The sequence below is a fragment of the Desmodus rotundus genome, chromosome 6 (assembly GCF_022682495.2).
Source record: "Desmodus rotundus isolate HL8 chromosome 6, HLdesRot8A.1, whole genome shotgun sequence".
In the NCBI taxonomy this organism is placed as follows: Eukaryota; Metazoa; Chordata; class Mammalia; order Chiroptera; family Phyllostomidae; genus Desmodus; species Desmodus rotundus.
This window is the reverse complement of record NC_071392.1, coordinates 28,828,557-28,841,620: the sequence shown is the minus strand read 5'-3', so window position 1 is coordinate 28,841,620 and position 13,064 is coordinate 28,828,557. Positions and strand designations below refer to the sequence as shown.

Below are 13,064 nucleotides of genomic sequence, written 5' to 3'. Positions count from 1 at the left end.
CAAATCACAGTGGAAAGTGCCATTTTTCAATGACACACGGAATCAAATTCAGCTTCATGGGCTTGTGACTTGGGCGGTTGCCGAGGGCTCTGTGCTCTGAATGACCCGGTACTTGGATTAATGCTCTCCTGTCACCATTGTGAAAGTCAATAATTTTTGAACAAGGGGTCTGCATTTTTGTTTTGCACTGGGCACCACGAATGCTACTGCCAGTCCTGGGTGGGATCCTGGGCAATCAGAGAAGTTTATAGCTCTGATCTTCCGGGGAGACAAGATTCCATCTCCCTGTGATTCCTCTGGAACTGCAGTGCTGTATAAATCTGCAGTTGCCTGTTAGTGGATTTGCATTTTACTGCACCGTAATACTTTGCCTCACAATGGAGAGCAGTCAGCTCCCACTAATAGAGGCTCTGATGATGCTCTGCCAAGGTCCACGTGCATCACCTGGAGCAAAAAGGCTCAGGACAGTCTCCAAATTCAACAGTGGGATTAACTCTAAGGGACCCTCTTTGCAGAATGACAAAACACAGTTAACCTCAGCGAGATCTGCGGCTGGCCCCAAGGAGTGCTCCCGCAGCGTAACACAGGTCTATGCATAAAATGCCAGCTCTGGACCTCCTGGAAATTTGTATTTCCCATTCCACAGAGCTTGTGCAATTTAGGCATGCTATACTGAAGTCAAGACTTGCCAAAATTTTTAGAGAAAATGAAACTGTCTCCGTATAAGGAAGCCAATCTGATAAGTCCTCTATTTCCTCTCTCAATGCTCCAGCTGTTTGGCACTGGAGTAAACAATCGCTCACCAGTGGCAAGTTTCCATGGAATCCGTTGCTGCCGAGGACTTTTCTGACGTGAAGGATAGTGAGCTGATTTTCTCCACCAGGGCAGGAATGATAACAGTGAGCAGAAACTACGAGGGGGAGAGGGGGAAAAGCCAACTTCACAAAAGAGGACAAAAAGGGAATTTTGAGCCTCTACCATTCAGAGGAACCTGGACCCTCACCTTCAGGGAGATCCATGGGGCTATGCTGAATTAATAATGACGGCTAACATCTCTTAGCATCGACTATGCCCTAGACATTCTTGTAATGGTTTTACACATGTCAACACAGTTAATCCTCACAACAAGCCAATGAGGTAGGCACTATTATTATTGTCTCCACTTTGAAGGTGAAGGACCCCGGGCACAGAGAGGGTAAGCAGCCAAGTGAGGAGAGCAGCTGCAGGGTCACCGGGACAAAGCAGGCGGTGAAGGGTCCCGGTGGGGCCCGGCTGTGTGCGCAGCTGCTGAAGCTGCTCCCTGTTTGCCCTCACAATAAAGCCCCCTTAATGAGGACAGCGAAATCAGTCGCCCTGCTCTTGCAACGCGAAAGAGCCTATAGAACACAGATGCTATTGTGACCCTTTGTAATTTGGAGATTCCTTTTATTTATATATGTGTGTGTGTACATATATATATATATATATATACATATATATATATATATGGAATAATTGGCCCCTTAATGCATCAAAAGGGAATTCAGAAGAGGGGTGAAGAAGTGGCTCCTGTTTTTGAGGCATTTGCAACCATTGTTGGAGGGACAGAGCCAACAGATGGGGAGCAATAGTAAGGGACTCAAGGGCTGGTGTGAGCAAATGCGCCTGTGGTCCCTGCGTGTGAATGGTGTGGGGCATGAGAGAAGGGAAGGGCTAGCAAGTTAGGTGTGATGGGGGTGGAAAGGAGAAACTGGGTGGATTTGGGCATATTTTTTAATGTTTGGACTTCACTTTCCTTCAACTGTAAAATGATGCCATCAGTGATCTCAAAAACTCCTTCCAGATTTAGCATTCAATGAATCCTGACTTTTTTTTTTTGGTAAAACTGGATGCTTATGTATGGTATCTGCTAAAAGTCGAGGCACACCATCACTGATATGGCCCAGACTGAAGATGACATGGTCAGGGAGATGCAGGGTCTGGACCTCACAGGAGCTCCCAAGACTATTTGTCCTGAACTTTAGCTCTTTAGCTTTTCTTGCCTCATCAGTTTAATGATTGCCCAGCTATATTTATATCTTAGCTATTTGTATTTTTCTTTTTTTTGCTAAAATATAAAAATAGGATATATATAGGCTGTGGCACTTAAATATAACTTGTATGTTTAGATATTTTTAAAAAATAAAATTTACCAGCCATGGCTGATGTTGCTTAGTGGACTGAGTGCTGGCCTGCTAACTAAAAGGTTGCCGGTTCGATTCCCAGTCAATGCACATGCCTGGGTTACAGGTCGAGTCCCCAGTTGGGGGCATGCAAGAGGCAACCACATATCAATTTCTCTCCTTCTCTTTTTCCCTCTCTCCCCCTCTCTCTAAAAAATAAATAAAATCTTTAAAAAAAATTAAAAAATTAAATTTATGAAATGAGACAATCAGTCTACTTGTTCAATATAATTTAAAATTTTTCCCTGTAACTTGAATGTTTTGTGTATTTCTTTCAACATTCTGAGTTATTCTAACTGATTATGACTGTTTAACATACAGTTTCAAATTAATGAGTTCTATGGTGAAGATTAAACACATTTTAAAATTCATTATTGTATTATTATGCACACCACATTTTCAACAGTAAAATGGCTCTTGGCATGTGGTTCAGATAAAAAAAAAACAGGCATGTGGTTCAGATAAAAAATTATGTGATATTCTTGATCATTGAAATACAGAAACAATAATCAAGGAAGAGGGACTTAGGAGGTATTTTGCAGCGCAGTTGTTAGGATGACGTGACTTTCTCTAACCTGGCAAATATTCTGCAGAGCCCATAACGCAACTGCTCTGTAAGTGTGGTCCTTGGACCAGCAGCACCGGCATCAAACAAATTCTCAGGTCTCACCCAAACTTAATTGAACTTCAAGAGGGGGTGCACAGTGGTCTGTGATAGAACAAGCCTTCCCGATGATCCTGAAGTACCTTAAAGTTTGAGAACCACAATCATAATCCAGACTGCCAATGGAAAAGAATGCTTGTAAATTATGTTTAATGGTTATCTTTCTTTACACCAAAAGGTGAGAGCGCTCCCTTTGACAATACCCCAGCCCCTCACCTCCTGTGTCTTGTACTTCTCTCACAGTGTCTTCTACCGGGCCCTGTTGTGTAGTCAGTATCGTGTGAGTTCTTTGATTAGACTATAAAGTGTCCGCAATCTGCGGCTGCATCCTAGTCATGTTTCTGCCTGCGTGTATCACAGTGTCAGACACATAATCACAATTCAATAGTTGTTGAATCGTGCTATGTGGTGGGAGGGCTGCCAGCCAAGCCCAGAGTCATCGGAGAGCTTTAGGCCAAGGCTAATAGCTATGTAAGTTAGGTATACGTTGCATGCCTGTCCCAAAATATTCCCCTGTAGGTGGCCGACATTCGTACTTTTAAGATTTGTAGAAAGCTTACAACCCTTGTCTAAAATACAAAATCCACCTAGGAGGGATCAAGAAATAGAAGGAAGAGCTAGAGGATGAGCCCAGCTCTTTTACCTCTTTTACTGCCTGGAGCTATCACGGGTCAGCATACAGACACTAGAAAGGAACAGACCAGGGGAAACGGGAACAAATCTTTGATTTCACAGTCTTGCCTGCGGCCTTGACTGACAGACAGTAGCTGCTGCTTTAACCTCCATCTGTGGCTTCACGCCTTTTTAGATGAAACTCAGCAAATCTCACTCTGGTCTTATAGGGAATATTTTCAGCCTAAGAGAAAAATTGTGAGCATGAGAAGCAAGCTGGTCTTGCTTTCCCACACCCAAATACAGAGACTCGTAAGACAATAACAATCTGGAAAGAATCAGAAGACACAGTACAAAACCTTTTAGTTTACTATTTTAGGTGCTGTTCTTAATGCCATTGTGTGAAAACACACAATAAACGGACAACCCCCCTCCAAATAATGTTTAATTTATATTTATGTATTTGTTGGCCATTCATGTCTTGAAATTCATTCTGTAACATCTTAAACTCATGGATAATTCTGAACAGATAAAATTCATCGTAGGAAAATATGATCAGAAAAGATATGGTTTATGTGGATAAAACCCCCCAATTTTTCATCCATATTTGTGATTTTTATCTAGGTCACGTTTTATCTGCATTGGCTCAGATTTTTTTTTCTCCCCCCTGGGATGCTGCAGCTGGTTCTACAGGTTCATTTACCGAGGAACACTGCCATCAAGTGGTCTGGTGTGGTAAAGACAGCTCATCAAGGACTAGCTGCTTGGTTTGAATTTTGACACTCTCTCCAGAAAAATGTTTGTGGCTTAAAAATCTGCTTTGTTGTTTGAGGCTGCATTTGTTTATTTCTTTCTAAAACAACATCCTTCAAATATTTGCCAGAAGATGAACTCTGTGGCAGCTTTTGAACCCCCCAAGTATACAGTGACCACATCAAACATACCACATCTATACGATAATAATCGATCTCAGTTTGTTTTATAAATTTGTACAGTTGTCATAAATTTATCCACTTTAAAGAGCTTTCTCATGTACACCAGTGTGGCTGCCTGTACTTTCTTCACACAGATAAGTCAGTTTAAGAGGGGATAGAGCACAGAAACTGTCAGGAGGCAGAGTCATGTGAATTAAAAATCAAAGTATGAAGCTTGACTTGGGGCTGGAGTCCCCACTTTGCCACTACTTAACTATGTCATTTTGAGAAAGTCACATAAACTCTCTGGCCTCAACACTTTTCTCTCTTAAGTACACTGAAGTCAAAACTGTTTTCCAGTGTGTAATTAATTCTGTGATTCTCCTTGACAAGTAAACAAGTTTTTAAAAAGCAAGAATGTTGTTGTTCTTCAGGTGGATTATATCCCTCCTGTGTTCCTGTCAATATGCTCCCCTCCCGCTCCTTCCCCGAGCCTGCACTGAAGCTTTGGCAGCCTGACACATCCTGCAAAATGTTCTGTGCAGGAGCCCAGAGACTCCGTGTGCAGCTCAGCAAAGCTCCCGCACACAGGGCTCTCAGCATTTTGCGGGCAGGCACAGTTTAAGTATCTCTTCATATATAAAATAAAATTGATGAACCTTTGCAATTGGTAAGCAGCTTAAGGCATCTGAGAGCCGTAGGTCTTAAAGAACGTTCCAGAACATTAGAAAAAGATAATTCAGAACAGCCTGTTGTCTGTAACACCCGAAAGGGATGGGCGATTTTCTTCCCTAACGACACCATCTCGTTTATAAATTAGTCTCATGTGAGAAGAGGATGCAAATGCTGCTTGGAGTACAGTCGTGACGTTAATGTTCTGCTGAGACAAAATTACGGTAAATTATTCCCTCGAGTTGATTCTGTGAAGGGTGAGGGATGGCAATGCAAGCTGGTGTTGATGTTGAACTGTGCTGGAAGGGCTTGCAAATGCAGGCCAGTTGCTAGGAGACCTGGAGCACAGAGCGAATGCCCACCCAGTGGGCGCAGGGATGTTTTATCGAGAAACCTCTTTCACAGTCAACGATGACATTCAATGAACAATCTGTCAAAATTCAGGTGAACCAGAGCTTATTTACAGCTTGTGTCAATCCAGTCATTCTGTCACCCGCCACCCATAACGGGGACCATTGCGAGAGAACGATGTCCCATGGTGTCAGTGGCCAAGATGCTCCAGGAAAGCTCAGTGATTCACTAAAAATTCAATTTCAATCCTCTCACGTGAAAGACAGCTGGTTTGTTCGCTGATAATAGTTCCAGGAAGGGTATCATCGTGGCTGATGAAGGGCTCCAGCGCGCCACACAGATGCATGTCAAGCCGCTAGGAAAGCTCTCAGCGAAGATGGGCTTAAGTAGGACTCTGTACCCTGCCGTTCACAAAGCAAGCATTTCAGCCATTTGTGGAATTTTAAGAAAACAGATTTTATGCTAAATACATGCTTCCTATTTGTGATTACCTCCAAAAGTAGAAACATGCAGAACTTTAGAACTGGAAGGGCTTTGCCAGTTCTTCCAGCGCCCCCAACTGGTGGAAGACAAAACCCGGGCCTGTCCGTGGGCAAGGGCAATGGGAAGCCCCGTCTAAAAATCCTGGCAAGGACTTCTGCCTTTGTAAACGCTCTCAGGCTTTGCCAATATTCAGGAGACACTATAATCAGGACAGAGAAGAAAGCAAAAACAAAATCTAAAGGATGAGGAGTGGGTACAGTAGGTCTGATTTTACTTAAAAGAAACTAAGTCCCTGAGAGGTGTTTTGAATTATTCCAAACACCCAGCTAATCATCACCAGAGTGGGAACACCATCCAGGGTCCCAGCTCAATGCTCTTTTACAGTAACACCAGCCAGTTCTTCTCAGGAGAGATGGCGTTGCGTTAGCCCACTATTATGAACGGCAGCAAAGCAATCCTGTAAGGCTTCCGGAATGCTTTGCAGTGTACAAAACATGTGAATACATATGGTTTCATTTGATTCTTAGAAATGTGGGAATTACCCTAACCAAATAGTGTGCTTAGCACACAGACTTGATCTGCACTGTATAATTCTAATTGTACAGTTTGCTAGGTCCCTGTGGTAATCGTGTTGCCGTGCCCCAACATCAAGGTCAGTGTAATGGACTTGGACAATAAAGGATCGACACCCAAATATGCTTTGGAAATTTTTTGTGTTTGCTCCACTTCAATATTGAATATCCAAAAATAAAATAAAATGGGCACTTCACTGCTTACCTATGAAAAATATGAAACTATCATCAATTCTAAGTAATTGTTGAGACCCTAGTCTGTGTCAGGCCAGACACAGCAAATATGAAGATGCTGTTCTAGGCTTAACTATGAGAGAACTGGGCTTGAGCTCAAGAAGTAGAAGAAACGAAATAAGTGAGTATTCATCAGTTCTATTCCAAGCTTTATTGAGCTTCAAAAGTATTTAAAAAGAGGTGGAGGCATCTCGATGAGGGTGGCCTCTTAGGGTCACCTTTTCCTTATCTCGGAACCTCCGCACCTCCTGCCCCCGTGGCCTAGAAAGCTCTTCTCCCAGATGTCGGCACAACTTGCTCTCACATTTCTTTCAAGTTACTGCTCAAGGAAAATGAGGACTGCTCTGACCATATGTTTGAAACTGTGATGCTTTCCTGGGCTGTAACGCCTTCCCAGGACCAGCCTGGAAGTGGAGGATGCTTTTTCTGATCTGTACAAGAGTGACTTATGAGCTGGCTGTTACCTTAGGCCTTTTCTAGTTTATTTTTCTCTGTGGTGTGTATTGTCAACTGACTAACTATTGGTTGGCCAAAAAGTCCATTAAGTTTTTTTCTGTAAAATAAAAGACATATTTTTCATTTTCACCAATAACTTTATTGATTTGGACATTTTGAGTATGTCGGCTATCTTCTGCGTAGGATAATGTTGATTGTTCTCAATTAATGTCTTGATTTAATCACTATCAACATCGACCAGACCCTGGAGCATTGTCCAGTGAGAAACCTCCAGCACAAAACTTTGCAAACCTCTTTTGACACATTTGATCAGTCCCAGCACCTTCTCCACACACTGCACAAATCTTTTTTTGTGTGTTTCAGTTGCGTTTTTACCTTTCTTGAAATAATAAGCATAATTTTTCAAAAATGTTGTGTATTTTCTTCCATCTTCAATATTAAAGCGGCTACACAAAAATTCACCAATTTGATGTTTTTTTTAAATGCACGATGATATGACAGCTGTCACAATACAGTCTAACAAAATTGTTTTGAATGAAGTTAAAGAAACTAAGGACTACGAGGGCCATCTTACAGAAAAAAACAAATGAACTTTTTGGCCAACCCAATATTTCTTCTCCGTCTTGTATTCAGTAAGTAATTGCTGGCTAATTAGCATCAAAGTCATGTTTAAAGGCTGCAGGGGACGGAGAAACAGTTTGTGCTCCAGAGAAGAGACCCCTAGTGGCTAGACTGTGTCGTACACAGAGACCAAGAAAACAAGCAGCCGGGCTTCTTCTGTGCCTGGGACCTCTTGCGTAAGTCCCAAGACAGCACACGAGGATCTCCCAGGCCACTCGCCACAATGTTATCACCTTGTCGGAACGCTCTTTGTTTTGTTCCAAAAGCAGAGGACGCTGTCCCAGGTATGTCTGTCAGCATGGAGAGTTTTCATTTTTAAGAGCAGAGGATACAAGAATTTCTGGCAGGCCTGAAGACACGAGGTGACCCATGTCCACCGTGTAATTTGGCCTTCTGAGATGGTGATCTGAAGACGTCGTCTGAACAGCACTGGTAGGTCTCAAGTCTGGTTTATTACCATTGGCCACATTACCGCCTAGGCATTGGAATGACTTTGACGGGCAATTTAATTACGCTGCTATTTGTTTTGTGAGTACAAATAGTAACCTCTTAGTTTTATCCTCTGCTGCTCCGATAAATTGGTCAATAATTGATTTTTTTAGCACAGTAATACAGATGACTTTCTTAATTTTATATATTTCTTCATGGAGACTGGCTATGTTTTCTCAAATAATTTCACAGACTTCACAGAGTTTAGGTTTATTTATTTTTACAGCTCTGAGATAGAATTGAAATAAGTTCTGTGAGAAAAATTAAAGTCCTCTGTTTAGGTTAAAATGGTATTGTTGCCAAATGTTAAAGCAATGCTTTTCTTTTTTTAAAATTTCATTCTTAAATCATCTTCCTTGGAGCCTTCAGCCTTCAGGGCCAAGTCTTGAGGTCTGTCACCCCAAGGAGAGAAAGTACAGGAGCACCCTTGAGCAAACTGGCCATTGATCAGGCTTGAGTGTCCATGCTGAGTTTTATAAACTAAATGGTTGTGAAAATCAGGCGCTAAGAAATGAGGAATTTTCTAAGTCACTCACTTTATCTCTGTCTTTATATCAGGGTCCACCCCTGAAGGATTCGGATGGTGGAGTTTCTTCCACAAAGCAAAAGATGGCAAGTCTTCTACCTGTGGAGGGAGGTCAACAAGCTTGCTGACCTTGGGAGAAAAAGGAAAAGTTCAAGGGGAAGGAGTAAGTCCAGAACTGGACCCTTCTAGCCAGGAAGACTGGAAGTCTTGACGCATTATGAGAGGGGGTATCAGCTGATCAAGGGGTTAGCTGTCACGCTCTCATTCTTGCTTACACATTTCTTCCAGGACTGAACTTTAGCGGAACAGTGAAGGGGAGAAACCAGATCTGCCTGAGAAGGTCTGACACTGAGCCTAGTGGTCCAGCATCAGGGAGAATACGGACTTTCTGGAGAACTCCAGCATTCAGCTGAAGTCCATGTCCATTCTGTCCCTAAGAATAGGCAAGAAGGATGCTATAGAAAGTGCAGGGTCTCCATGATCTTTGTATGAAGTGTGAGGGGAGGACAAGGAGTCTCTGTGTTTGCATTGGACTAATGTAGTCAAGGAGCCACAGACTCGAAGGATATCAGCACTGGAAGCAAATGACCGGGATCCCGTGCTCCAGTGGTGGGAGCCAGCTGAAAGACCCACTCTGACATGGGGATCAGGAGTGTCCCCAAGGACAATGAGTCCACCTGAGGACACCCTTTCCCTTCGTGAGGTCATAGAAGCTGCACTTCTTCCCTCGACTGGTATTTACCTGGTCTGCACTGGTCTGGCCACACTGGTTATTTATGGCCAAAGTCCATTCTAACTGATCCTGGTTGTTAAATATTACTATTTTTAATTTGCTTCTATACACATCCCGCATTTCCGGCAACCGTCTTATAAAAAGTCACAGCTTTCAAAGGTAGAGAATTTTATCCAAAGAGATCAAGCATTTACTTAAAGAGACTGCTAAGTATTTGGATCATATTATAAACGTATTAGGTTGGACTAAACTTAAGTTGCCCTTCCCTTTGTCACTAACTCAGGTGGAGAACCTGTAAGGGGGATCAGATCGATTAATTGTATATAAACAAACTATATTATTTCTGTATGCAATTCAGTGTATTTGCAGCTTTGTGTCAAATTCTACCACAGGGGACTGGAAAGATCTGGGAACTGTCTTTAGCACTTACATTCATTAGTATTCTGACTTCCACCGAGGCAGGGATTTTGTTTGGTCCACAGCTGTATCCCAGTGCTCAGAGTAAGTGTCTGGCACATGGTAGGTGCTTGGAAGGTATTTACTGAGGGGATTACAACTGTTACGTGGGGGGGACTTGCAAAGCGCCCCCTAAGCATGCCAATCCAATTTCAAAAAAGCAGCGTATCTCTGGTGTCACCCATCAGAATCCACTTGTCAGCTCCCTCTAAGGATATTATGTTCCATTATAGGCACCAGAATTTAAGAGGAGCATTCATCAATAAAATAGAGAAGACCCAGAAGGGAGCAGGCAGGACAAAATTCTGAAAACCACCCCAAATAAGAAGCAGTTGACAGTATTTCAGAAAAAAATATTATGAAAGATGTGCTATTTCCAAATGTTAGAAAGGCCTTCATCATGGATGAGTCTGAAATAAACATCTGACTGCATGTTCATAATCAGACCCAATGGGAAGAAGTTCTGGGTGGGCAAATTTTGGCTCAATGTAACAAAGAAACTTCTGACTCTAACTTTCAAACAATGGAATGGATGGCTTATGTGATAGTTAATGATATACTGATTGTATATTGTCAGACTAATATAAAAAGGATCATATTTACAAAAGTATTCAAGAACTTCATCAGTTTTGCCTAGGGCCTCTCTTCATCCTTTGATAGTTCAATGATTAGTTATTATATTAGTAATAATATGAAGCAATATTTTTATGTTTTGAATGATTTTTATTATAATATTAGATCAGAAAAATTATCTTCTTCAGAGAATAGTAAACATTTTCTTTTGTGATTCTATGAATTATACAGTTGTTGGCAATCCAAATGTTGGTAAATATTAAATGAAAAAATCTCCATAATTTTGCTTTTCTTTTTCAAGTTGAATTTTAAAACATTTTCCTCCTCCCCTGGCTGGGTGGGTCAGTTTGTTGGAGTGCCATCCCATTCACCAAAATGTTGGGGGTTTGATCTGTGGTCAGGGCACACACCCAGGTTGTGCGTTTGGTCCCCAGTCAGGGTGCATAAGGGAGGCAACCAATCAATGTTTTTTTCTCATTTCCACGTTTCTCTCTCTCAAATCAGTAAACACATCCTCAGGTGAGGATTAAAAAAAAGTAAGTCTTAGTGGCCTGTGCACTGATTAACCTACAATGTTGCAAAATTCTCAGACTCTCTGTTTCCTTTACAGGGAATACTTCTCTTGGTTTTGTCAAAAATTGACAAAACATATCAATAAGTGCCATACATCTTCTGGAGTAACCCGCATGGACTTCAAAGGAAAAGTGTCTCGTTTGCCACAAAGGACGTGTTAAGGACATTGTAAATAATCAGTGAATCATTTATGCGTTCACCATTCAATTGTTCATTTGGGCTAGGCACTGAGAACATGAGAATGATTCATTTCCTTCATTAAATCTATAATTCTGTAGCTATTCTGAGTTAACAAGTTATCCTTACTAATACGTTTAGTATTTTTATCACAAATGTAATATTTGCCCATTGTAGATGAATCCACAAGATAAGAAAGAGATAAAGAAGAAACCAGATGTGCTCTTACCACGAGGAGATAAAAGCTGATGATATTTGGTAATAGGTGCTTACAGATTTTTATTCCTGTGTGCACACATAGTAAATATATTGATATGTTTGTACATTATATAAATATATACAAAATAAATATCTTTTAAAATGTCTATGCTTATATAAGATACAAATGTATGTATTTGTATATATGTATATGCTACACACACTCTTTTATAAATTGCTGTATTTTAAAATAAATACAGATCTACTTAGTCATAATGACTGACTGAGCGTATTTTATTACATGTATATGCCATAATTTATTTATCAAATTTTCTACTGTTAGTCAGATTGCTTCTAGTTTTTTTCTATTATTAGCAATATAATCATCCACACATAATTTTTATTCATTTATCCATTTTTGTTTCAGGACAAGTATTTTATACTATGTTAAACTTCAAATTTTATCTTCTGGAAGATTTTAAAATTGAGAATATTAAGACATTTTAAACATTGAAAAACAAGCAAAGCTAACCCACATCGTTAGATGTCAAGACAATGGTTGTCTCTGGGGGCCAGGTGTATGTTTTGATTGGAAGGGGACATAAAGAGGGTTTCAAGTACACTTGAACTACAGCAGTCCCCTCTCATCCACAGTTTCACTTTCCATGGTTTTAGTTACACACTGTCAGTAGTGGTCTCAAAATATTAAATATAGAACTCCAGAAGTAAATCATTCATAAGTTTTAAGTAGCTCGCCCTTCGGATAAGGGTGCTGAAGTCTCCCGCCATCCTGTCCCGTCCTGCCCAGTATGTGGCCCATCGCCTCGTCCCGAGTGCTCACACCGTATGTGACCCCTGCCCGTCAATCCCTGAGTGTAGCCCTTTCAGTTTTCAGACATTTTGAAGGAGAGAGACCACATTCACGTAACTCTTATTACAGTATACTGTTACAATTGTTCTCTTTGTTATTAGTTATTGTTGTTAATACCTGACTGCATCTAATTCATAAATTGAACTTTATCTAAGGTATGTATGTATAAGAAAAAAGATAGTTTATACAGGGTTCGGTAGTATCCTCAGTTTCAGGCACCCACTGGGAGACTTGGGATGCATCCCGCAAAGAGAAGGGGGCATGGTCTGTTGGGGTGGGTTACACAGGTGAGTTCACTTTGTAAAGATTCAACAAGCTATAGACTCATCTTGTCACTTTCTACTTTCTTGTATTTACATTGCATCTAAATGAAGTAAGTTAAAAATTATGTTATGATTTGTATGCATGTTTTCTGTCCTTAGGTAAGTTCTAAGAATTAAATACTATTATCATTTTAAATTCATAAAAAATTTCATGTTGCTAATTGTTCTACACAAAGTTTGCACCAGTTGTGACTCTCACTAATAATATATAAAATGTGATTTTTTGCATTCAAAGGAAAACTTATCATCATTTTCTAATTTTAATGATTTATGAATTTTTTAAATTGAATACTTTCCTAACTTTTTGTTTGAAAAAACTTCAAACTTAGAAGAAAGCTAAAAGAATAATATAACAGACACCTCTA

At 40.7% G+C, this 13,064-nt stretch overlaps 1 long non-coding RNA gene across 2 annotated transcripts in view; it reads left to right on the top strand.

Annotated features, from left to right (window-relative positions):
* The window catches only part of LOC123478386 (uncharacterized), a 41,544-nt gene extending 29,823 nt beyond the window's left edge, over positions 1 to 11,721 (top strand). For both annotated transcript variants that reach the window (XR_006653578.2, XR_008427194.1), the window contains 3 exons: positions 4,102 to 8,212; positions 8,828 to 9,687; positions 11,168 to 11,721. This is a non-coding gene — a long non-coding RNA (uncharacterized lncRNA). The remainder of the gene's footprint in view (positions 1 to 4,101; positions 8,213 to 8,827; positions 9,688 to 11,167) is intronic.
* The last annotated feature ends 1,343 nt before the right edge of the window (positions 11,722 to 13,064 follow it).